The sequence below is a fragment of the Rhipicephalus microplus genome, chromosome 8 (genome assembly GCF_043290135.1).
Source record: "Rhipicephalus microplus isolate Deutch F79 chromosome 8, USDA_Rmic, whole genome shotgun sequence".
In the NCBI taxonomy this organism is placed as follows: Eukaryota; Metazoa; Arthropoda; class Arachnida; order Ixodida; family Ixodidae; genus Rhipicephalus; species Rhipicephalus microplus.
In genome coordinates, this window is record NC_134707.1 from 76,017,980 (window position 1) to 76,044,535 (window position 26,556).

Sequence of the window (26,556 nt, forward strand, 5' to 3'; positions counted from 1 at the left end):
AGTTAAGAGAACATTTTTTCAAGGGGCTCTTGAGCTAGCCGAAGTACAAAAATGAGAAGATACTTATAGAAGTTGACAAAAAAGGGAAAGAAAACAAGCTTAAAGGATTCGGTGAAATCTACGCAAACTCACTGAAGCCCATTTTGCGAAAATTCTTTGCTAAGTGCAAACACTCTTTTCTTTTCTTCGTCAAGCACCGATTCTGACTACGAAGCAAGCTCCTTAAGTTTCTTTCCCCGCTAGTGCTTATGCAAATGAACACCAGGCGCTGCAGCGCAGTCTGCTTAATTTTAAGACCCTTTCGCAGCAGCATGCGGACAGCCTACGAGACTACGTACTGTGGCGCTAGTGCGATCCGGTTGCTTTATAAAAGCTTCTATCTGGGGCTTTACAACACACTGCGATGCACGCGAGTTAGGAGGAAGCAAATTTCAGGCTGAGGTTTTCTTTTTCTTTTTTTTTTGTCTAAATTTTCTGCAGTTCACTGAGCGAAAGCTTCGTTGTGGGCAGTGTGGGTGGCGTGGCGATGAAATACCCGAGAATGGAGCATTCGTTAGAATCCGGTAGCGAGCAAGCGTATGCAAATTCCGGGCTTTTAAGGCCACTGGCGTTCCGTCTACTACTGACGCCGCATGTATGCAAATTACGCTTCGCCGTGTTCTCGTTATTCCGCGGGCACAGTGACCAGTGTCCGCGGAAAGTTTGTCGTGGTTTGAGGGTTCTCCAACTCTGCGTAATTGTACGCGCTGCATTGCTTAGAAAATGCAACAGAACTTCAGTTTTGGTGAACATATATTCAGCCTCTTTTCCAAAATGTTACGATTATTTCGTGGTCTTCTTTCGAAACTACCTCTAGAGTGTCTTTTTTTTGTTGTTGTAAATAAAGCATGCCCGTCAAGTAACGTACAAAATATTTTTAGGCTGTTTACAACCGCCACTGAAGCGAACGGCAAAATGTTAATTCAAGTTAAGCCGTTTCGGGACTTCATCAATAGCAATGGACAATTCAGATAAGAACCATCTAGCGTTAAGCGAACGCGTTCTTGCATTAACGTTTTCACCAGCAAGCATGACGTCAGCGTCGTTAATGTTGGCGAGGCCATTGTGTCACCTTAACGGTCTCTGGCTGTTCATTCCCAGGCATATAATTTGCTCTACGGCGACCTTGTTAACGGCAGTGGATGATTGTACTGCGGATTCATTGTTATTAACCTGGTACACTTTGTATTGTGTTCGCAATACATTTTTCCTTTAGTATATGAGTTCTCAGATTTCAGATTATCATGTCAGCTATCATTATTTGTAGGGCTGCTAAAACAGTTTTGTTCATGTTAACCTGCGGGAGAACGTCGCTGAAATAATAATAATAATAATAATAATAATAATAATAATAATAATTTGAAAAAGGACATGGATTGTACATTTTCCTCCTAGGTGCAGTAGCGCCAAGGTGCATGCGAAATTTGCAAGTGCTCCTGTACGCAGTAACAATAGATCCATAGGGTGCTACGGTGACACCAAAAGAACAACACTGCACTGTCTTTCAGGATATGTACATTGTAAGATTCACGCTGAAATACAGCCATAAAATAGAGAGACTACCGGTAAGGGTATACTACAGTGCATTTGCAAAATGGTGTTCCCGCTTTGAGAAAACTTGTCTGCACATGTGGAAAACTGTTAATGAACTAAACCTCTTTAATGAACTGAGTGAATGTTCACTTGCAAGCGTTTGCCTTGTTGATGATACAGTGGGCATCTTATACTTGTTCTATTCGTTGCCTTGCGTACCTTCGTAAGAAACCATGGGGTCACTCACAGGTAGAATGCAGCCGCAATATTTGCAACCAATGGTTGAACTGTTGCCGGAGATGCATTCGGAGAATCGTAATGGGGCCATCTGAATTAGGTGATACTCTGTGGGAGCCCATGTTCATCAGGTTGTTGTGATCACGTCTTTCGATTACAGTGTCATTCACAAGCGCGTTCGCTGTGCTTCTGAGCACCCTGTCAACAACCACGTGATGGCATGCACAGCGGCAAATAGCAACAGTTGCACCACCATACTTGTGGCTTCTCTTCCTTATACTCTCTCAGAAATCACATGGGCACCAAGGCCAGGCAATCAAAACAAAGATATCACGCCATATCCACGAAGTGAATGTTGATGATCGGGCGAAGCTCCGAAGGCACATCGAGAAACCATGAACCCTCCGTGAATTTTGCCCTGTTGATACGCCATGTCCACGAAGTTAGTGATGATTAAGGAGCTTGCTTTGTCTGTCTGTCCGTCCATCCGTCTGTCTACTGTCTGTTTGCATGGCTGTCTGTCGCATCATCTCATACGCAGCGAGTGCCTTCGTGCCATGTAGTAAAAAATTTGAGTATTAGCGATGCGATAACCATAAAATGATTGAGGTATATGTGGGGTTTAATGTCCCAAACCCACTATATGATTATGAGGGACGCCGTAGTGGAGGGCTTCGAAAAATTTAACTACCTGGGTTTCTTTCACGTGCACCCAAATCTGAACTCACGGACTTACTTCATTTTCGCCTCCATCTAGCAGGCAGCCACCGCCACCGGGATCCGATCCCGCAATCTGCGGGTTAGTAGCCGAGTACCTTAACCACCAGACTACAGCGTCGGGGATCTCGCCATCTTGTGAACACTTCCCGTATTAGGGGTGGCTACGACATACTACTACGGCGGACAAGCCTACGCCTTCAGGAGCTTCGCCCTTAAAGCACGTGGAATACTCAGTCGAATAGCCACAGTCTTTCGGCAAACAAGGTTTGGAATTCACCATGTGTTCATTTTTTTTAAGATGAATCTGCTCAGGGTCGAGCCATGTCCACCATAATTCGTAACGTGCCATGATGATGACGATGACGTGGTTGATGATCAAGAGCGAGCGCGTTGTAGAGCACACGTTTTTTTTCTGCCATCATGGCACAGCACATGCACGATACCCACCAAACTTCACGATGATGACGCTGATGACGATGAAGATGACGATCATGATCATGCACAACGACTGCCTTGTGCAGTATACGAAGTCTCGATGTGATGTACGATGCATTTCGTATCCCTGTAAAGAACCCACAGCCACCTCTGGAATGTACACAGACCCCGTTCTTTGGCAGCTTGAGGCTAGAGCCGACACCACATAGCAGTAATAATGAAAGCATAAATGAAATTCACAACTGATACATGACCAAGAAATTGTGCAAAAACTGTACATCGCTTTGGCTATTCCTTCGCCCACTCATCGTTATTCAATTCGTGAATATGCTGTGATATTTTTAAACTCTACCTTTGCATCGTCCAATTTGGGACTAGCGCTGGATTTCGTCTTTTGTGCCTTCATTTTTTTAACTGCGTGACAACACCTTTTTAGCAGTGCCTTCACTATAGCCACTGCACTTTTCGCTGTCGTAAGCGCGGCTTCCATATGAGCAGATCATTTTCGGCGAATCTACCACGCTTGTTCCCCGCTCCCGCGTCGCTGTCGAGACTAACGCCGATGCACAGGCATCGTTCCAGCTCGGCTGCGCGAGTCGTTCTTCTTTTTGCGGGCTGCGTTCCTGTTACGCTGCGGTCGCGACCCCTACACAATGCGGGCGCCACGAGAACAGCTCTTCTTGGCCGATGTGCCGCTTACATATGCGGGCACATGAGCCGGAGGGGCTGCCCTTTGTGTGCGCCTGGAATGGCACGCGTGCAGCATCTGCTGTAGTGTCCTCTTCGCGGTGAATTGTGAAGCCTTGCGCTTTCTCGTTGCTTTGTTGACGCCACAGCAGGTGCCTGTAACGTGCTCTCCTCTCTATAGAAGCAGCAATCTTTCTCCAAGCTTGACGTCATTATTGTTTGTTTGAGTGGCCATCTAACCCCAACCGCATCGCATCACATATCTCACCCCCTCCCTCCCTTCTTCCATAACCCCTCTTTCTGAGTTTGCTGGGTTTTCTGTGCCCTCGCTGACCCTTTGGGATACGCCAGCACGCAATGGTGGTTAACAAAAAAGGGGCAGAATACCGACTTCGACGTTTTTTGTTGCTGTGTGTATACTTTGTGCGGGCGTTCGTTGCAACCGACCGAGACAGCCAGCAGTCCACAGCTACGATGAACCAACACGATTGATCATTACACTACACAAACATGACGAGGATTCATAACCAACTCATTATGATGAGTATAATGTACAGTTGAAAATGGGTACAATAACTGCCAGTTATATGTATAGAAAGAAAGAGCGAACCTCCATATGCTGTATCATTGGTCCTCGTGAAGCACACCGGCAAACACCAGGTGATATTAAAAAATATTTAGCCAGTGATGACGCTAGGCAACATTCATCAGTATATGATCCAGTACTGCTAGTATAGCTCTATGCAAGTGGCAGGCCAGAATGTTCACATTCGCCCTTCACTAACGATAAGGTATGCATTCCCCAATACGAATAACAAAGGGTAGGCGTGACTGAGTGATAATCAGGCACGTACGAAGTCGAGACCTGTCACTAGGTGATGAAGTCCCAATATAGTCACACTGTTTCTTGTTTACAACGATAAAGCATTTTAGAAGCGAAGCTCCTAGTAATATAACCTACTCATGCGTCACACGTAATCGAGAAAGAGACGAGAAAGAAAAGAAGTCAGCATCTTCCGAACGAGATACAGCGAAAGCTGTTATGAGATCAAAACTTGGGTCACGCGTGGCGCTGTAGTTGTCCGCTGCTGCCATCTCCGGTGCCCATAACCACTACCGCAAAATAAGAAGAAAAAAACTTAGTACCAAGGACACAGTGGGGCTCAAACCCGAGTCCGCTGCGTGCCAGCCCAGTATTCTACTACTGAGCAACGTCTGTTCTTGGCGCTTGTTCGCAAAATTTGCATGGCAGGCTTGATGTCTGGCAGAATATATAGCGTTATTATATGTAATTAGGCGTTTCAGAACAGCCCAAGAACAACGAGGCGTCCCACAATGCGAATAGTGTAATGATTGGACCATTCAATGCTCCCAACCCTCTACAAAAGATTGGTTTTGATCACCTATTAACTATAGCGCATGCCCACTTCAGGCGTAATTCCTCATCGTCGTCAGCCTTTGCTTGAACAATTGGCACAAAACTTCTTGAAAGTGTTTAGTGGATACCGCGCTTTACAGAACAATGACAAAAATAGCATAGCGAATAATGGTATACTACTCAGAAATTATTATTATTATTACCGTCGTGGGTACCCCGCAAGTGTGCTTGTAGCAGTTATCTAATGAGTGTTCAGAAAAGGCTCTCCAAGGCCGCTCTTGTATCTTTCTCTGTGACAGCGCTGCGCTTTCTGCGAAGGCCTGGCGTTTTTTCTAGATGGCGCTGTACCGATAATCTTATATTGGCTGTTGCGCGGACTGTGCCTGAGTGCGCGGAGAACGAGTGCCTCTCTCAATCCCCTGGAAAGCTGGCGTACGTGGCGGATCCCTATTAGGGCTTGGACGAAGCAGAGCGGCGGGTGCGTTGGAGATGCTTGCGCTCGGCTTTCTTGGCTCGCGTCTCGTCGGTGTTACCCGCACGCTGCCTGGATTTTCGAACGTGATCGGACGCATGCACGGGCGAAGGGACACACGGATGGATAGATGGACGGACGCTTCGCCTCACTTATCATCATTGACTCATCATTGATTGAAAATCATCATTGATTGAAAATCCAGTCTAGCGCTGGATTTTCAATAACCCCAGAAGCCGGTCAAAGCAAAAAGTGCTCTATAAATAAAGTACTACGTGGCTGTTTGAATACAGCGTCGGTAATTGAATCCTTCTGAATGCACCAAGAAGTGAAGAACCTTTTCGAAAGCCAATAGAAAGAATGTTACTGAAACTAACGAACGCTCGAACTCAAGCAGCCCTGCAATAGCCTGCCGCTACGTGAGAAAAAAGAGTAGCAAAGAAACAGACTTGAATTTCTCAATTCTAGTTCTTACTGTTTCTTTCGCACTTTCTTATTTTTCTTCTTTACACGTCAAGCAATTTGATCTCCTGTAAGTTTGCCCTCATGTGGACGAGGACGAAAACGTTTCCACATACGCACGAAGAGAGAGCAGTCGCACAGTTTGACGCACGCCGCCTGCTGGCTTTTGCAGCTACAGTGGTTTTTCTCTCGCACTGCAGAGTTACCCGGCCACTTGGAGTTTGTTGACTGGCTTCACAGAGTTTCTACTGTATAGTTAGCAGACAATGGGTGCCTTATTTTTAAACGGCGCCCGCAAAGGTCGTGTGCCATGCATGGAGCCCACTGCGTGCGTCACAAGCATGCGTCACAAGAACATTCACCGTAGCTGAACTTACGTATTAAAGACATTCAGCAAATGTATTATTAGTACCAGGAACGTCTTGCTTCATATGGAAAAAGCGGATTTATCTCCACACGGACATTATAGAGTGTAGGACTTCTAGCCAGAACTGCGGTTCATTCGTCCAGTCCCTGTAGGGTTTCCAGGCACAGGTCATGCCTCAGCGTAGGTCGGTGTGTTTTCTATTCAGGGTTGCCACACACTTGATTTCATAAAATGGCAACGCTTTCATATTTTCATAGATGCTAGCGAGCCACGATTATTGACACGGGCACTTGTATGACGATCAGACTTGCACTGATTACATAAGGATCTGTGCACATATATGTGTGCATTATACTGGCTGCAGCGACTTTGTTTTGTGTGAACTGAGAAGGCTTCGTTTGCCTCTCATAGAACAGCAGTAGTGATCGCGGTACTGTAGCATGGCTCGACCCGCACAGAACCAAGCATATGAAACACTGGAGTTTCGTTCGGTAGACTTAGCACGTGACCCCATTCGGTCGCGGGAATTACGCTCAACTTGATCATTCTTTGATACGTTCACCAGTGAAAAACACTTTGTATAGTCTATTTATTCTAGATCTTCACTGAAACTCAAGGGGGTTAGAATGACTTAACAGAAAAGAGGCGTCGAGGTTAAAATAAAGAGCTTCTATGGCTATATTACAATAATGGAGGGCAAAAAAAAGCTTTAGAGCTGAAGAGGAAGGCCACTGTTGTAGCTGTCGACGCAGTGAGACTTCCGTGCTCGACATCACGGACAGGAAAATATTCTTCCAGCCATAATCATTAACAGTGAAGCTTTATAAAATAGGAATACCGTAAGACCTATATCGTTGATGACAGACTGGTAGGCATTGAGAGTGTGGTGATGTGGGGTACTTTGGTTTCTTACGATTATTAACATTTTGTCAATACATGAGTTCCCATAAATATCATGGCGCTAGAGGTAAAAAAAGTAGCGTGTGAGACTAGAATTCTAGCGTCATAGTTTTACATGAACTACAACCAGCTTTAAAGCAGATATCAAAAATACGTTTTCTCCAGCTTGCGCTTCTGGGAACTTTGCTGCACGTAATATTAAGTTCTTCGAAACCATTGTTTAGAGGTGACGGCACCCTCTATAGTTCAGACTGTTGTCTAATGGGACAATATGATTGAAGAAATCACATAGCAACGAAAGCTTTCTTTCCGTTTGGGTGGTAGCAAAATATGTGTATTCGTTTAACCCCTTGTGTGCTGCTCAAGAACTGTACTACAAACTTTTTTTATGTCACTAATATATTTCTTTTAAGGCAAATAACTTAAACTATTTCTGTGCGCAGCACAACTTGTTTGCTCTGCGTTTCTAAAGAATCACCGACACAAAACATTCACAGTGAGACAACTTGTGCGATATATTTGTGTGGACACGCACACACATCATCTACGAAACGTGCTCTGGCGATACAACCCAGAACATGTCTAAAATCAATTGTAAAATGCGTATCACGCACCGCACTAAAAACGTGCCTTTCGTTTCTGTTTAAACAACCAGCTGCGCACGTTTCGCGTAGAAAAATCGTCACCCGCATTGCACTTTGTTTAACAGGAGACATAACAGTCAGTCAGAAACTGGTCAGCGCTCACTGCTTCTTTTACAATTATGATTGCTTTTCGCGAAAATTTATTGACTACTTACTGAGCTATAGTGGCTTGAATTTCCCTCCTTCTTATGTAGTCAATTGCCCGTGAGTAATGGCGCAAATGCCGATATCGCGTAAAGAATTTACACGAGCACTGATAGCAGTGAGTGAAATGGAGACATTTTCAGAAGACTGTTGAAACCGTGGCACCTGAAGCTCTGATTGCTGGTTCTGAATTCATAGTGCCTAATTTGTGCAATAACGCACTTCGATTTAACTCTGGAGAAGTCGAGATCTCTTAGACGCTACTTTGGTTATGATGGTGGCTCAGCTTCCCATCTTGTAATGTCAAGATCTTTTCTTCAAGCTCCGCTATTCATTTCTGTTCAAATAAAGCCTTGTTTTAGAAATATCTGTTCACGGGAAGAGCCCCTTAAGAGCGAGGCCTGTTCATTTTTTTGGCGTTCGCACGCACGGCTGTAGTCGAAACATGTGTAAGACAGAAAATTAAGATTACACTGATGTCATCATTTTGACGGAACAATGTAAGACACCTACAAGCATGAACCCTTTATACGAGTAGGCGACTTCATTAACATAATGGACCTTAGTACCTAGCTTCGCAAACTCACCGGGATTCACTTCGTGGAGAGGTGTGGGTTTTTTTTTTCCTTTCACAATATGTCAAGTTGTGTGAGTCACGATTCAAAGCTTTAGGTCGACATTGGCCACCAGACAAAAGGCGCCTCTGTTCGCACTGTACTACGATCAACGGCTGCCACCTTCGCTAAAGGTTCCTTGTACTGGTGTTTAAATGCCACGAATAAATCAAGTGTACGCGTCACGAAGAACTCGGCATGGGCTAACCGTAAAGCGGTAGCCTTGCGTGGCATTTGCAGCGAAGGCTGCAGTGTCATTGTGCGTAGGTGTTTATACTGGTTTACTTCGCATTGTCGATATGGCAGGCTCATTATTAGAAATATTGCTTTTTCGTTTTCCTGTGAGTGACATTTCCAGTCGTTCTTGCACAAATATGTTATGATTGCAGCAGTTACTTTCGGAGTAATATAAGCAAGTTTGCATCTCTTCTGGGCTTCCGTTAAGTTTCCTCTTCTCCATTTGTGGACACAGGGCCACAGTGACACGGACGTGGTAAACGAAGCCACTCATGCGGTCACTGCGCAAAAGGGTGGGCTTGACTATTCATTCATCACCACGCGCCCAATTTGTCGTCAAACCCGTCCTACCTCGAAAAAGTTGCGCGAAGGCTCTTCTAGCATTTATGCATTGTGTTCACGTTAAATTGAAAACCTACAGTGCACGAATGCTATTAGAAGCTAAAAGAGCACCTCTGTTAAACAACAAGGGAGCAAATATTCGCCAGTAAAAAAAAAGATATTTCGCATCAAGGTTATGGCCAGAGCAGCATACAGACCACATGTACTTGACAGATGTATTGGAGCCAGACAAGCTACTGCAAACACTTTGATGTCCACGTTGTCCAGAATTATGCAGAGCAGATTTACACCGCCTCATCCGGGTTCACCCTGCTTTTTCGCAAGGAAGAACACACATACAACACCTGCCACGCGATCACATAAAATCAGGTGTTGTGATGCAATGTAACAATGAAGCACAAAAAGCACTTGAAACCTGTTCTAGTATAAGTGGCCTGTTTTGAGTGGTTGCAGAAGAAATCGACCTTAACGCGCCAGAGCGACTCTATGGAACCTCTACTGAAAATGGATAAACACGAACCGATGTTATTTTAGTATGCGCACGCAACACCCTAAAACTTTTTCCTCCCCTACTCCCCAACTGTGGTTCAGAAACATCATCTTCTTTGAAATAACGGTTAAATTCGGTCATATATTCACCGAGAACATGCATAAATGGCTGAAAAGCTGATGTTCTACTTAGTGTTTTCTAATTAAAAATTGTATACCATATACAGAAGAAGCGTTACAAATATTTTTCATCGCCCCTGTCTTGGTTTAAAAAGTAGGAGTTCGGCGCTGATAGAAAAAACTTCACTGTTTGAATCGAAACAACTTTATTGTTTGGCGCTAAGGGTTCTATTATACGGGCGGATGTCCCAGTGTTAGTGCGTTGTATGTAGCCGCAAAGTCTTATCAACTCGGCAAATTTTTTTTCTTTATCTTAGGATTGCATTTATGAAGCACTGTACGAATTCCGCACGTGATCAAAGTTGGTATAGTTGCTCTCTCGTTATATGGTTCTACTGAGAGAGTAATGGGTTGCGATCGGTCTAGGCTGTCAGCAGCACAGCACCGGGACTCAAAGAAGACTTGTGTTGGCTGCAGTCTTAATCGCTAACCTTTTTTTTCGCCTACTGACAAATATCACATAATCTCAAGGAATATTACTATATTAGTGCTTTGCTTCGCTCGAATTAGTTGCGCTTTTTATGCAATGCGTGTAAACTGAACTAGCACTGCCTTAAGAGCTATCGAATTTGATAATGTGCCTGAATTGCAGCGGATTCTTTCAGCATCTCGACATAGTCTCAGAGCGTTCTCCTTAGCTTTGTTTCTTCGCCAGATTATGTCAACTATTACAAAATCTATATGCTTCTAGTACCTGACATCCTGAGTGCGGTACACCATGTTTCCCTGTCTCAACAACGGACTTCATGCAAGCTCCCATTAACTCTTTCACTAGGTGTTATGTATCGTCTATTCAGGTCATCCTTCAATGATGGTTTTCCACACATGTAGGATCGCGATGATATGACATCACTACACTTTTTTCTGCGCACTTACCATTCCCGGTGGCATTTAATGAGTGACCATTCCTATGCTGTGACTCCGGGGAAAACATGAGGCCGTGAAAGCGTCCAAGCCATACTAAAAGTATGAGAAAGCTTCGCACTTACAGTGCAAAACATAAAAAAAAGAGCGGAACTGGCTGGCCTTCTATCTTTCTACTTATGTTTATCTTTCTTTCTTTCTCTTTCTTTCTCTTTCTTTCTCTTTCTTTTTGATTTATGTCGGTTTTGTTCTGTTTCTATTTCTAGCTTTTACCTTTTACTATCATCCTTGCTTTTTGTAGTTTTTATTTCTTTTTTATTAATCAGTTCGTCTTTCCTTCATTCTGGTTTTGTTCCTTCTCAATTTCTTTTTTGCATTCCTCGTGTTCGCTTGAGACTTTTTCATCTCTTTATTGTGTCTGTTTTTTACACCTGTTGCTACGGGTTTCCCTGTTTTTTTCTTTATTTGTAGACATTTTGTCCCTTTATGTCAGACCATTGGTTCGGTTTCTTTCACAATCTTCCTATATCTTTCTCTTTTTCCTTTTATTTTCTTCCTTGGGATTTTTCCGGAGACACACTCTCAATCTCTTTCACCTATTTCACATGCACGGATTAACGCTCCCACCAGCTGTACTCGGCAGTGAGGCTTGCCTAATTCCTGTTGCGCATTACCAACTCAAAAGTTTTGCATGATGGTCCCCAAGTTTCCAAGAGCTTAAACAGTAGTGCTGTTATAACAGTCAGTGATGAAAAAAAATTCATAGGTCGTTAGAGCTGCAGCAACAAGTGCCCACATCAGACTTTCTGTTCAAAAAAGCAATGCTGTGAAATAGCCGTGCGCGGACACAATTTCATACCACACCCTCGGCTCACGAAGTCTATGAGCATTTAAGGCTGATGCATCAAGCAGCCACGACAATTAGGCTGGAAGGCTGAATTGTGCCCACCGTTGGCTAAATAGAACACCAAAACTTCTGTTGAGGCGATTTGGTTAATTGTACAGTATGGTAGCAACAGAGTGAGCACACTATCGGCTAGACGTGGCTAATAATACCACAATACTTATATTAAGCAGCCTTGGCCTAATAAGAGCGAATGTCCCCTGATGACAGCTAAATACAGACAATGATGGTCTCTAGTGATCTATGATTGAGAGTAACCTCTAGGGTGGTCTAAATAGTGCAAATTCCAGCTAGTTTAGGGTAAATTTGGTACATTGTCAATGAGCGTTAGTGAAATCTTGGCCATATTTGCCTAGCGTTGGCTACCAACGGGCATTGTTGCAAAATGAAGGACATTGTGGGCTCGATTTTGCTAAATACTGACTGCTCATGACAAATGTTGGTCATATGACCGTTATTGTAGGCTAAACAATGTATATTATTGGCTTACTCGTGGTTGACAGCTGACGTCGGTTTGTTTAGGGCAAATGTTGAGCGTCGGCTTGTAGCAGTTAGTGTTACCTAACACTAGTAAAGTGCATGGCGGAGTCGCAACTAATGCAAACGTGCTGTTAGATTATACAGCACGCCGAAATTTTAGCAGTCATTTGTTTTTTCACTGATAGTTTAGAGGGCCCGAATATATTACCTTTCATATGCCTTATCTATTCAAGGCTGTTCTGAAAAAAAATATAAGGGGGGTAAACAACAAGAGGGAAAGGCAGGGAGGTTAACCAGGCACATGCCCGGTTTGCTACCCTACGCTGGGGGAATAGGAAAGGGACATAAAGATGAGAGAGAGAGGAAAGAGAAGAGAAAGAGAGAGAGAGAGAAAAGGAGGATTGTCAGTCAATCGGCTGGCGCGTATGCAGCGGTGGCACTACACAAAAGTTAAAGGTGGTCACAGAGGCCTGTAGTCCTCAAAAAGCACAAGACAGCTTTGACTGCTTTTTGAGCCGACGAAAGGCGATGACGGTGTTCCAGTAGCATCTGAACAGAGAATGGCCGATCGTCCAATTGTCGCATTGCATCCGAAAGCTTCTGTCTTTCAGAAGCAAATCGAGGGCAATGGCATATCAGATGGTCGATGTCTTCTTTGGTGCAGCAGACGTCGCATTCCGCATTGTCGGTCAATCCGATGAGGGTTCTGTATGCTTTTGTGAAGGCAACCCCCAGACATAGGCGACAAAAAAGTGAAGCTTCACGTCGACGAAGTCCGGATGGAGGTCGAAGTTCCAGTCGAGGGTTTATGTGGTATAGTCTCGTATGCCTTATGCTTGGGGTGTTCCACTCCTGCAGACTCAGACTACGTGCCAGGTGACGAAGTTGATTTGCAGCGTCAGTCCTTGACAAAGGAATCGGAAGGGTGTGTTCTTCTTGGTGCGATGTACGAGCCGCGCTGTCTGCGGAATCATTGCCACTGATCCCACAATGGCCAGGGAGCCACTGAAACTTGACCTCGTGGCCTGTTTCTGTGACGTGGTGAACGAGCTTGACAACTTCGTAAGTTAATTGTTCATGGCAACCTCGTCGAAGGACTGACTGCATGCTCTGTAGGGCTGGTTTTGAGTCGGAAAACACAGCCCATTTACTAGGTCTTTGGGATTTGATGTACTCTATGGCGCCACGCAAAGCCGCAAGTTCTGCCGCTGTGGATGTAGTGGCATGTGACAGTTTGATTCGCAGAGTGATTCCTCTAGCTGGAATCACCACCGCACCACCAGAACCAGACGCTGTGGTTGAACCATCGGTGTATATGTGCACGTGGTTGTTGTACATTTCGTGCAGATGGATCAAGCTCAATTGTTTTAGGGCTGACGAAGGCAAATTTGATTTTTTCCGTATTCCTGGAATTGAAACACGTACTTGTGGAAGTGTCAGGCACCACGGAGGATACACCAGTTTCTCAGCAGGCGTAAAACCTGATGTAAACGACGCACGATGAGCGCAGACAATTGTACTAAATTTCGTGCGGGGCCTCTCAGTAGCGAGGGTTGCCAAGTGGTGGGAAGGATTCCTAGCATGTTGCCTGAGGTACGTACGCATCGTTTCAATGGTGATGTGCGTCATGATAGAGTAGTCCTGTGCAATGGCAATTGTTTCAGCTGTCGATGCGCAGCGGGGTAAACCAAGGCATATCCTAAGCGCTTGGGCTTGAATATTTTGGATTGTGTGCAGGTTCGTTTTGCATGTGTTAGATATAACAGGTAGGCTATACCGCAGGAATCCAGTAAATAATACCTTGTACAGCTGTAACATAGACTCGACAGACATTCCCCAACTTTTTCCAGCAAGAAACCTGAATAAGTGACAAATGGCAGTCAGCCGCTTTTTAACGTAGTTTACGTGGGGTGTCCAAGACAGGTTTCGGTCGATTACGACTCCCAAGAACCTGTGACTCCGGCTGCATGACACCAACTGCCCGTTAATTGATATGCCGTAAGCGGACATTGGTTTTCTGGTGAAGGCCACGACTGCACACTTCTCACTTGCGATTTCAAGCCCTTGTTTGCGTAAGTGGTACGATGTCACTGATGCTGCCTTCTGAAGTCGAGCGCGAAGTTGAAGTCGAGTCACACCTGATGTCCACACACAGATGTCATCAGCATAAATGGAAAGTCGTACACTGCTTGGTTGCTTGCCAACTAGTTCAATGAGTGTTAGGTTGAACAGCGTCGGGCTTAGCACTCCGCCTTGCGGGACTCCTCGGCTGCAGTAATACTCGGGTGTCGGGCCATTCTCTGTCTGCACGTGAAATGATCTATTCTCTAGGTAGCTCTGAACCCACGTATATATCCTGCCACCGAGTCCCACTCCTTCTAGTGCGCTGAGAATGGCTTCGTGGGTGACATTGTCGTAGGTCCCTTTAACGTCAAGAAATAGAGCAGTAGATAACCGCTTGCAGGCCTTCTGGTGTTCTACATATGTCACCAAGTCAACTACATTGTCAATTGACGAGCGGCCTCGTCTGAACCCGGACATGGCATCTGGATATAGTTCGTAGAATTCTAAGTACCATTCCAGACGCGTTAAAATCATCCTTTCCATAACTTTTCCCACACAGCTCGCGAGGGCAATCGGGCGGTAAGAGGAAATGTCCAAGGGTGACTTGCCGGCTTTGAGAAGTGGAATCAGGCGACTTGACTTCCATTCCTGTGGAACCATGCCAGTTTGCCAGGAGTCGTTGTACAGCTGCAAGAGTACCTGCCGAGCTTGATCTCCCTGGTGACACAGAGCGCGGTAAGTAATTCCGTCAGGTCCTGGCGCTGAAGAACGTCTACACAAAGCAAGCGCAGCCTTTAGTTCGTCCATTGAAAACGAAATCTCCATTCGGGGATCACGTGAGGATACAGAAAAGTCGGGCGTCTTTGTCCCAGTTGAATTTGAGCCGCAGGCAATCCTTCGACAGAAGGAATCTGCGACATCAATCTCTTCGCAGCGTAAGTAAAGTGCCAGAGATTTTAATGGGTAGCGCTGAGTAATGGTTGTACGAAGACCCCGGACAGTTCTCCAGATTAGTGACAGAGGCTTTCTGGGATCCAAAGACTCGCAAAAAGATACCCATCGTTGCTTGGCTAACTTGTCCATGTGACGCTGTATTTTCTTTTGTGTGCGTCTGGCCACTCTCAGATCATCAAGTGATCTCGTGCGTCTATAACGTCGTTCTGCACGACGACGAATCGCTCGGAGTTTCTCGAGATCAATGTCCATATCAGTGCGAGATGAGCTCACCGGAAGCGAACGCGTCGTTGACTGTAGGGCACTCTTTATTGCGTCCTTTAGGTTGAAAGGTGAGGCGCCAACATAGTCTTCCATGATTAACTTGTATTTTTGCCAATCGGTGCACTGGACGGCTCTGGAGGACTTGAGACTTGGAAAGCCGTCAATCTTCAGGTATGTTGGGATGTGGTCACTACCCCTTGTTTCCAAATCCGAAAACCAGTGCACTCTGCGTGTGAACGAGCGTGAGACGAAAGTGAGGTCCAAGCAACTGCTATAGGCCGATCCGCGCAGATAAGTAGGGCTGCCATCATTCACGAGGATAAGTTCACATTCAGAAGCGAAAGACACTCACTGTCTACCTCTAGTGTTGACGCTGGAGCTTCCCCATAAGTAGTGGTGGGCATTGAAGTCACCAGTTATCACCCATGGCTGGAGAGTTGAATTCAAAATTCCGCGCAAGCGCTCTCGGTCTAGACGACTTGATGGATGTAAGTAGGCTCCGATGATGGTGAATGTGGTCTTCTTGTTTTTTACTGTTAGGCAAACGTACTGGTTTTCTTCGTCAGGGGGTACAGGGTGATGAACATAAGTTAAGTCGCGCCGTATGAACACAACGACCTTGCTGTGTTCTCCATGGGTAGAAGACGTAAAGCACTCATATCCAGACAGTCTCATCTGGGCTGATAGGTTCGGTTCACAAATCACAATTATGGAGAACTGGTTTGTGAATACATATTGCCGGAACTCGGACATACGCGCCCTAAGTCCTCTGGCATTCCACTGAAGGACAGATGCGTTCTTGACCTCCTCGCGAAAGGATAACATGTTGCGGGCCATCGTTTTACCTTAGAGCTGCAAGCACCGGACTCAAAGTGTCCAGCACTTGGATTGCGCTCTGCGCTGATGGGGTGTTCATGTTGCTTAGGAGCCTGCGCATTGCGCTCATAAGGGTCTGCAACATGTTGATGACCTGGCGATCCTCAGTTGTCTTTTCATCAGTGGTTCGTGATGGCATCGAGGTTGGCGGGGATCGATGCACCTCTGAAACAGGCTGTGTTCGTGGAAGTGATGGCCACTCTTCACGATGTGGGAGTCTTGACCCTGATTCTGTTTTCGGTGTATCCGTCTTCGCAGAGCTTGACGATGGGGGGCCAGTTCTTCTTGCTTGAGATGACGGGTCTCTATCGGCAGATGCCACGTTGCGTGATGATCTTCTGTGGTGACGCCGACGTCGCCTGACAGTAGCAGCGGCTTCCCTGTGCGTTGAATTGTCACGCACCATGCGTTTCAACACCGCGCGTTCATTTCTCACTCGTGGGCAATCTTTAGACGACGCTTTATGAGCGCCGTGGCAATTGGAGCATTTGAACGCAGTTGCGTGGCAAGTGTCTTCTGAATGAGGTTCGGCACACCGCGGGCACACGACATTGCTGGTACATACTCCTTTGACATGTCCCATCTTGAAGCATCTGAAGCATTGTAGGGGCTTCGGTATGTATGGACGGACCTGATGGCGAACGTGGCCAACTTTGACGTGTGGGGGAAGACTGTCTCCCTCAAAAACAATCTTCAGGCATCGTGACTGACCAAGCCTTGTGATGTGCTTGATGAGGATGTCATCTGTAGTTGGCTTTATCAAGATTGGGAAATCGTCAGCCGGAATAGAAATGTCCACGTCATAAATGACGCCAACACTGCCCTTACAGTCAGTGGGGATCACTGATTTAACTGTCACTCTGTCGATTTCCGAGATGTTCTGCAGGCTTTGCAGCGCACTACGGTGTAGAACATCAACTGCCAGAATATTCTTGCGTGAGTTGATCCTGACGTCTTTAATTTCGTTTGGAGCGAGTCCTTCGAGATATGCAGAGAGGACTTGCCTGTTAAGCCACCGTAGGTTGGCTGAAGGGTCCACTGCCATGAAGAGTATATTGTGTGGCCAACGCTGCGCGGTAGCCTGCACGGTGGATATACTCGTCGTCGACGATGTTCGTAGCAGTCTTCTTTTTGCATTGCGGCTCATGACGACTGTGTAGTCGTCATCCGATGACTCGAAACCGTCGGAATAGAGCTCCGTTGCCTCGCTGTCTGTGCCACTTGAGGTGGTCCCACGTTTTCTAGCCGCTGCCAGACGTAGCGGTTGTCCACCTTGAAAATCCTGAGAGGCTTCTTCATCCATTCTCGCAAGAAGGGAGCAGCAGCTCCCAGAATTTGCGGTAAAACAACTAGAAAATTTGAGACAAGGGTACAAGCGTTCTATGAAATAGACACTTCGTCGTCCAAAAAAAAAATATATAGGTCTTAGCTTCATATGTAGACATTCATGGCAGTGTGCAGTTATTGGTAGGGGTTCATCACTCCGCATCCTTTAAATCGAAGAAACTCAGAAACAGATTATTCCGAGTTCTTAGTTGAGACCTGTGTGATGACACATGAATACCAGAACTTGCCTTCTCAAGCTTTGCGCACAAAAAACCTAGCGTGTGCCTACTTTAACCAGCCGTATTGTCATTTTTTGTACCTATTTTGTTCCACGAGGTATTTATTTTGCCGAGGGAAGCAGGATTGGAGTAACACACTATGCTGCGGGATATCACGTACTTGTGTCGAAATATTGTGCCTTGTGAAAAAGCGATTTGAATTATTGGCGACAACTCATTCAGGAGACCTATATTTGATAAACATGATGTCGATACTTCCACAAACTATACAAGTATTCGCAAATGTAGGACATAGCAATAGTTAAATATTCTAAACAATAATTTAGTGAATAAACAAGTCACAGTTGTGACACAAAACCGAAGCAGTAAATCCGGTAGCAACACATCGGCTATTATACAAAGAAAGGCTAGACAGATTAGGAACCATACAAAATGTAGCGAACATGGTCGATATTTTTAATTGATATTAATGTAGCAACCATAATATTTAAGCAGGTGTTGCGGTGAATAGTTGTCTACGGGACGTTCGACAGGAAACGAAGTCCGAGTTAGGCATCGAGAAACGTGACAAGCCACTGGTTTTCACGCTGAAGTACATTAACGTTGAAGTCTCCAGTGACTATTACCGGGACATTTTGTAGGTACACCGCCCAGAATGTGTGCAGCAAGATGTTCATGACGTCAGTACACATGGTTCTTTGTGAGATGTACGCTGCTGCGACGTTGAAGTCATGCGATGCCTTAACGGCGCAAGCGTCACAACCATTCATGTAAGGCAGGGAGTAGAGTTTGTCCGTCTAAAGTGATTGTGGTGGTACGAATTTTGATATTAACCGAATTCACATCCAATGACAGGACCAGCTACTTCCCGAATAGTCCTGCACTTGATCCGATCAATGTTTCCTGTTGCACATAGTGAAAGCGTAGCCAGAGAGGTTTTCTATTGCTCTTTTCATCCAGCTGTATGTGGACTTCAGTGAACCCCACACCTCCATTTACCGAGTCAGCTATCGACACTTCAATGTTGAGGGAAAGCATGTATGACTTCTCCGAACAAAGTACAAGCTTGGTTCAAGAATGTTTCTTTTTGCTTCATTGACAGCAAGACAGTGATAAATTCTGTATATACGTAGCTTGCTGTTAGCGACATGGACAGGGTGAGCGGCGTGGCCTAGTTGGTTATTGCAAGCAGCGCACTGAGAAGTGAGAGGTCGCTGGTTCAAAGTAGTGGTTGGTGCCTTGCAATTATATATATTGTACAGAAGCCGCCGAACACGGAAGTGGGTCGAACTCTTATGTGCTTTCTAGTGGGTCTGCCCAAAGAGAACGCCGCTCGCGCGGAGCCCCCGTGTTTTGGCCGTTACTGTCGCCATTGTGTAGACTCGCTGTGTGCCGGCTAATAAACGCCATAACAAATTGGTGGAGAGTGCTACGATCCCCTTCGATGCCCTTGGAACTACGCTCACGTACGCTGCAATCTACCATGTCCCACGATGCCTCTCAGCAAACGCCTCCTCCCATGCCACCCCCATGTCCCGGTGTCCCCAGGATCCGCGATCCACCCATCTTCACGGGCGCCGATAGCACTGACGTGGAGGACTGGCTCGCCATTTACGAGCGCGTGAGCGTCCCCAACAAATGGGACGAGGACGGCAAGTTGACAAACTTGGTGTTCTACCTTGCGGGCGTTGCAAGTTTGTGGTACACCAACCACGCGTCCGAGTTTGCAACCTGGTCCGGTTTCAAGACTGCTATCACCAACGTTTTTGGCCGCCCTGCCGTTCGCAAGCTGCAAGCCGAGCAGCGCTTACGCGAACGCGCTCAGCAGGCCGGTGAGTCATTCACCAGTTACATTGAAGATGTCCTGGACTTGTGCAAGAAGTCGAACGACAGCATGTCCGAATAAGACAAGATCCGGAACGTCATGAAGGGCATTGACGATGATGCCTTCACGATGCTGCTTGCCAAAAACCCAGGCACAGTAGCTGAGGTCATCACGCTGTGCCAGAGCTACGAGGATCTCCGCCGGCAGCGTTCGATGACCCGTCGCTCCACATCACGAGATGCAGGGCTTGCAGGCTTGGAAGCGAGCTGTGATCAGGTGGCACTGCTGGCAGATCTCAAGTCCTTCATACGTGAGGAAATCGCGCGGCAGTTCTCTCTCCTGCCCTTTGCCCACCCACCGGCTGCTCAACAATCGGCCCCTACCATTCTTCCACCCATCCGCCGAGCGATTGAGCAGGAAATAGCGGAGGTCATGCCTGCGTACCATCCACAACAACTTCCGGCCCCTGCACCCCCAAGTTACGCCCAAGTGGTCGCAAGGCCGCCTCCAGTCGTTCAAGCGCCTGCACCAGTGACTTACGCCGAAGCTGCCGCACGACCTCCGTCCTTTGCAGCGGGTATGCCGGCTGCATATGTTGGCGCAACCCCTCAGCCTCATTTTCAGCCCACCATGCAGCCTTTCCAGACACCGTTCCGGGCGAGACCCACCCCGGCAAACCGATGGCGCACACCCGACAACCGGCCCATCTGCTTTGCTTGCGGTTACGCCGGTCACGTAGCCCGTTATTGCTCTCGACTACAGCCGGCTCCCACTTCTCCTGTTGCTGGCCACCTTAGCCGTTCGTATAACGAGGAACTGCCGTCTGTGCCACTGTCGTCTCGCCCAGGTCCGTCTGCTCGAAGGTCGCCGTCTCCACGACGTCGGTCTCTGTCCCCCATGCGGCCAAGTTCTTCTGCTCATGAGCGGGAAAACTAGTCGTCGCAGTCCCAGAGGCAAGGACTGCGACGCTATCGCATTGTGAAAGCCCTCAGAGCCGCCCATCTAATGTCATTGACGTGCTTGTGGACGGTGTTCATGCATCTGCTCTTATTGACACTGGAGCTGCAGTATCAGTTATGAGCGAAAACCTTTGCCGCTTGCTTCGAAAAGTGACGACGCCGATTTCTGGACTGTCCCTTCGTACCGCTAGCTCACATCGTATTAATCCTACAGCAGGCTGCACAGCTCGCGTTGTCGTTCAGGACGTTCTGTATGTCGCCCAATTCATCATCATTCCTGCATGCTCTCATGACGTCATCTTGGGATGGGATTTTCTCTCCCGCAACGACGCCGTCATTCATTGTGCCGCCGCCGAAATTGAACTCTCGCCCTTCTCGCATTTGACGCCAGAAGACGGTCCCTCGACACTGAACAAGATTCTTGTGAAAGACGATACTATAGTGCCTCCAAGCTCGACGATGGGCGTATCGGTCTACTGCACCGGTCTCTCCGACACAATTGCACTTGTTTCGCCATCCTACCGTGCTTCCAGGAGGAAAGGGTTGCTAGTACCTTTCGCGACCGTGCAAATCACCCAAGGCAACGCCGCTATTTTTGTGACCAACCCATCCCCGTACACTGTTACCTTGGTTCAAGGGGAATGTCTCGGCAGAGTGGAAGCAGTCGACGACGCACAAGTCCTGGACGTACCCGAAGACTCGCGTTGTCTCGATTCACGTACCATCAGTGCTGTTTCTAGTTCTGACCCATCATCTCCTGATGTATTTGGCCCATTCATTGATGACAACCTTACGTCAGTGCAGCGTTCCCAGCTTCTAGACCTGTTGCAAGAATACCGTTCTTCTTTCGATGTCGGGCGAAGTTCTCTCGGTCGCGCGTCCACTGTTACGCATCGTATTGACACTGGTGCCCATCCACCATTACGGCAACGTCCATACCGCGTGTCGCCTGCTGAACGCCGGCAAATTAACGAGCAGGTTGACGATATGCTCCGACGCGACGTCATTCGGCCCTCGGACAGTCCATGGGCGTCTCCTGTTGTTCTTGTTGCGAAGAAAGATGGTTCTGTGCGGTTCTGTGTGGACTACAGACGGCCCAATAAGATCACTCGCAAGGATGTCTACCCACTGCCGCGCATCGACGACGCAATTGACAGCCTTCACGGAGCCCAATTTTTTTCTTCTCTCGATCTGCGCTCGGGGTACTGGCAAGTACCCCTGGCTGATGACGCTCGACCGAAGACTGCCTTCATCACACCCGACGGCTTGTACGAATTCAACGTCATGCCGTTTGGTCTGTGTAATGCACCTGCGACATTTGAGCGCATGATGGACACCGTACTGCGCAACTTGAAATGGCACACGTGCTTGTGTTACATCGATGACGTTGTTGTCTTCGCTCCAGATTTCTCCACCCATCTCCAACGTCTAAAAGAAGTTTTCGCACGTGTGAGCAATGCTGGCTTGCAACTAAATCTGAAGAAGTGCCGCTTTGCAGCACGCCAACTCACCATCCTAGGGTACGTCGTGTCCAAGGATGGCATTCTTCCTGACCCAGCCAAGCTTCGGGCCGTGGCCGAATTCCCAAAACCTGCGTCCGTCAAAGAACTGCGTAGTTTCGTGGGCCTGTGCTCATACTTCCGACGCTTTATACGAAACTTCGCCACGATTATATCACCGCTGACGAAGCTCCTCGGAAGTAACGGGCCCCTCAATTCGTGGTCGTCAGAGTGCGACAACGCGTTCTTGAAGCTCCGCCACTTGTTGACGTCTCCTCCCATTCTCCGCCACTATGACCCTACGGCCCCAACAGAAGTGCACACGGACGCCAGTGGTGTAGGCCTCGGCGCTGTCCTGGCGCAGCGCAAACCCGGGTTCCCTGATTATTTTGTGGCATATGCAAGCCGTACGCTCACAAGAGCCGAGACAAACTACACCGTCACGGAAAAAGAGTGCCTGGCGATCGTCTGGGCTCTTACAAAGTTTCGACCTTATTTGTATGGTCGCCCATTCGATGTCGTCACTGACCATCATGCACTATGCTGGCTGTCATCATTGAAGGATCCCTCAGGCCGCCTCGCCCGTTGGGCTCTTCGCTTACAAGACTACGACATCCGCGTCCTCTACCGCAACGGACGCCAGCATGCTGACGCCGACGCCCTCTCGCGCTCCCCTCTGCCTGAAGCTAACGTGCTCTGCTCAGTATCCTTGGTTGTTGTTTCTGCCATTGATGTTGACATCATCGCTACCGAACAGCGAAAGGATAATTGGATCGCCCAACTGATCGACTTGCTCTCTGATCCGTCCGCAACGCCATCCACGCGTGCCTTGCGTCGTCGAGCTCACCATTTCGCCATTCGTGACGGCCTCCTACACCGACGCAATTACGACGCCGATGGCGACAGAGGAGTCTCGTCGCGACCGCCGAAGAGAGCAGACGTGTTTTTCGGTCGGTCCCCGACCGGTTTTCCTGGAGGAGCACGCGAGCGTCTAGTGAGGCGCCGTACCTTACGGGCGCTTCCATGCTTCCATTTTTTTTTTCTCCCCCAGTTTTTTATTTTGATAGCTTTTGCGCACACCCGTGCGCCGTTTTAATTTTTTCTTCCCTCCCTTGTCCTATTGAGCCATTTTTTGTCTCAAGCCCTGTTCAGGGCTATCAAGATATTGAGGAAATGTAGAGCCCTCTCATCTCCCCTTAGTTCTTTTTTTTTCAATCTGTAATGACCTCGCCTAGTACGGCCCATCGCCTCTACCAGTAATGACGGACACCCCTTCTAAGGACGCTCCTGACGAGATCACCCTCTGCGCGAGCCTGCATGCTACCGCAACGAGCCGCCCCAGCTCACCCAAACAATCGCCTGCGGCCCCGATGATTACCCGGGCTCGTAAACTGAAGGCTGCTGCCAATCGTCTTCAAAAGCACTCATCTACCAGCACCCCAACTTCTCGGCCCCATGTACGAAGGATCGGGAAACTGTTGCCACCACGCCGGCGTCAGGCACCAACAATCAAGGCCGCCACCACGAAAAGCGCGAAGCTAACGGCCGCAGCCGAGGAGGCCGCCGCCGCCATTTCCTTAGTACCACAGCCTTCCCAACTCCATCTTGTACCCACACTACAAGAGGGAAGCAAGGCTGAGCTGCAGGACTACCAAGAATCGGTCGCATCAACACCGGCAGACAGCGAGGAACAGGCCAGTACCGATTCCTCCTCGCCCACATCATCCTCCTCTTGGGAGCACAACACGCCTCCGTCCTCCTCTCCGTCCCTGTCGCCCTCCCCAAAGGGTCCGGCCCTTTTCAGAACCGGAATCTGCGCTGACGGACCAGGCCGCCAACGAGCAACACAACAGGCGTCGTTTGCAGCTCCCCCCAAGCGAGCGGAGTGGCTATGAGTGGCTATGAAAAGAGAAAAGAAGAGAAAAGCGAGCCCCGTTATTGTCTGCTTCAAAGAGCGACACCGCCACAGTAGCTCACGAGGGATGGGGGTGAGGAGGGATAAAAAGGATAGGAGTAAAGATGTGGGAAAGCCGAAGAAGGAGAAGAGAAGAAGAGACGTGTGGTAAGCCACAGCGAGCGAGGACAAATCGAGGGGATAGAAGAGATAGGAAAGATGGAGCACGGTCACTGGAGTCCGAGGACGGGGCGCACCTGCGAGAGCTCCTTTCGGCGTCGGTGGATGGCGTAGAACAAGTCCAGTAAATCAGAGCTGCACTGTCGTCGGAGGTGGAAGGTCGTCGGCGGCAGGAGATGACGTAGGGCGAGTCCAGTCGGCCAGAGCCACGCTGACGCGGGAGATCGCAAGCGCGCGGAGCGCGCGAGCGCACGACCGGTCAGCTCGAAATCCAGCAAGCGAGTCCGCGCTCACTCTGCGCCGCCGGCAACCACTTTCTGCCCTTGCCTGCTGGCCGGGCAAGCCTGCCGCGCCGGGCGTCAAGAAGACCTGTTCGGAGAGGGGTGTGCACGCAGTGCTGTCTCTCCCCTTTTTCCAGGCGAAGGAACGCGCATGACCTCTACTGGAAGGGCAACCGAGGCAACATTGGAGTCTCTTGCGCAAGCGGGAGCCTCCCAGACCGCCACAGGAAATCCCACCCTCCTCGAGCCTTCCCCACCTTCTTCCGGTCACGCAACCCGTCCGACCCGTCCTCCAGAGAGAGCGGCCTCTCCGGTGTCTGATGGGGTGGTTTGTTTACCTCCCACCTCCTTGCCACAACAACAGCACTCTCCTCCACTCTCCCGCTCAAAGGAGAGCACGGGCGCGTCGTCTGCTACGGCCGCAGCTCCTCCGAACTCTGCCGCTAGCACCGCGCCACACCCTCCTTCTGCTTTCGGCCCCATGCGCCCACTGACGGTGGACGCCTCTACCGAAGCAGATTATGAAGAGGCCCGACGCAAGCATCAGCAGAAAAACGGATTTCCGTGCCAGGCATCAACAGCTACAAATGCCCCTTCCAGTAGGCAGCCAGCCAGTGCAGCTCCCCCAAGCAAGGGAAAGGGGCCCCGCCAGAAACCAGGTCGCCGCCAGCACCAACTCGATATTATCGAACACCTGGTCGCGAATGAGCCCCGCCGCACCTCTGCCACCATCCTCTACCGCCCCAAGGGCAGGAAGAACAACTTCCTCTCCCTCAGCCGCGACGCAATTGCAGCACAGCTCTCGAAGGTGCCCGGCACGAAGCGTGTGCGCATTAACTTCAGCGGCAACGTTGTTGCGGTTGACACCACACCCGGAGCTGACACCTCCGCTCTCCTGGCAGTGGAAAGCATCGGGAATGTGGCTGTCAACGCCAAGACCGCCAACAAAGGAACCTGTACCGGCGTACTTCACGGCGTTGACGCGGCTTTTGACGAGGAGGTCCTCAAAAACAACATAGAGAGCTCTGCTCCCATCCTCTCTTGTGCCCGTACCGGACGCAATGTCCTTCTCCGATTTGTGGGTAACGCACCGCCACCTGAGGTGGCGTTATTTAAGCAGACCCGCCCTGTACGTTGTCGTCGTCGCCGCCCTCTCCAGTGCGCTGGCTGTGGCGCTTTCGGACACACTCATGCGACGTGCACCAGCTCCCCACGCTGTTCGCGCTGTGGCGGCGACCACGCCCGCGCCGACTGCGTTGCACCCGGCCCCAAGTGCCTACACTGCGGCGGCCCACATCCCGCCACCGAGCCCCGATGCCCTCGCTGGCAACACGAGAGGAAGGTGCTAGAAATCATGGCCTCTGCGGACCCGCCCCTCTCTCGTCGTGAGGCCGAGAGGAACCTTAAGAGCGAGGGAAAAGCCGTGCCTGCTCGAGCACCGTGCACTGGTATTTCCTCGGTAGTGCAACCGGGCCGGACGTACAGCGCGGTTGTTTCGCCCCCGGCCGCCGAACCCTCGGCCCCCGACTGCGAGGTGCAAAAGGACATGGTGATTAGTGCCCTGGCCGCTGCCGTGCAGGCCCTCATCGGGACAATACCGCAATCCGGCCCTGTGTTCGAGCCGTGCAACGCGGCCCTGGCCGCCCACGCTGCCCTCAATCAACATGGCTAGCGGCAAGGTGTTTCGGCCGCGGATTCTTCAATGGAACGTTCGTTCCCTCCGCTGCCGTCACGCCGAGCTGTCTACCCAACTCCTCCGACGCGAGTACGACGTCTTGCTGCTGCAGGAAACCTACGCTCGCGTCGGAACACTCAACCTACCTGGTTTTGTCGGCTATCACAGCACCACGCAGTGCGAACTTGAAGAGTGTAGCGCAGTCCGGTGCAGCACTCCCTCGCATCCTCCCGGCACGTCGCGGGCTTCGGTTTATGTGCGCGCCGACCTCCCTCACGCTGCAGTGGACATCGAGGACATTCTCTGCGACACCCTCGAGGCCGTCGCCCTGACTGTGCGCATCGGGAGCACGGACACCAGTGTCGCTAGCGTGTACGTGCGCACATCGAACT

At 49.0% G+C, this 26,556-nt stretch overlaps 1 protein-coding gene across 5 annotated transcripts in view; it reads left to right on the top strand.

The window, feature by feature from the left end:
- Nucleotides 1–26,556, top strand: part of LOC119164551 (synaptotagmin-1) — a 238,143-nt gene that overhangs the window by 127,734 nt on the left and 83,853 nt on the right. Inside the window, exon 1 of one of the 5 annotated variants that reach the window (XM_075872148.1) lies at nucleotides 6,371–6,514. The exons of the other annotated variants lie outside the window; for them this stretch is intronic. The gene's annotated coding sequence lies outside the window, so the exon portion shown is untranslated. Of the gene's footprint in view, nucleotides 1–6,370; nucleotides 6,515–26,556 lie in introns of those variants that run through there. 5 annotated transcript variants of the gene reach the window in all.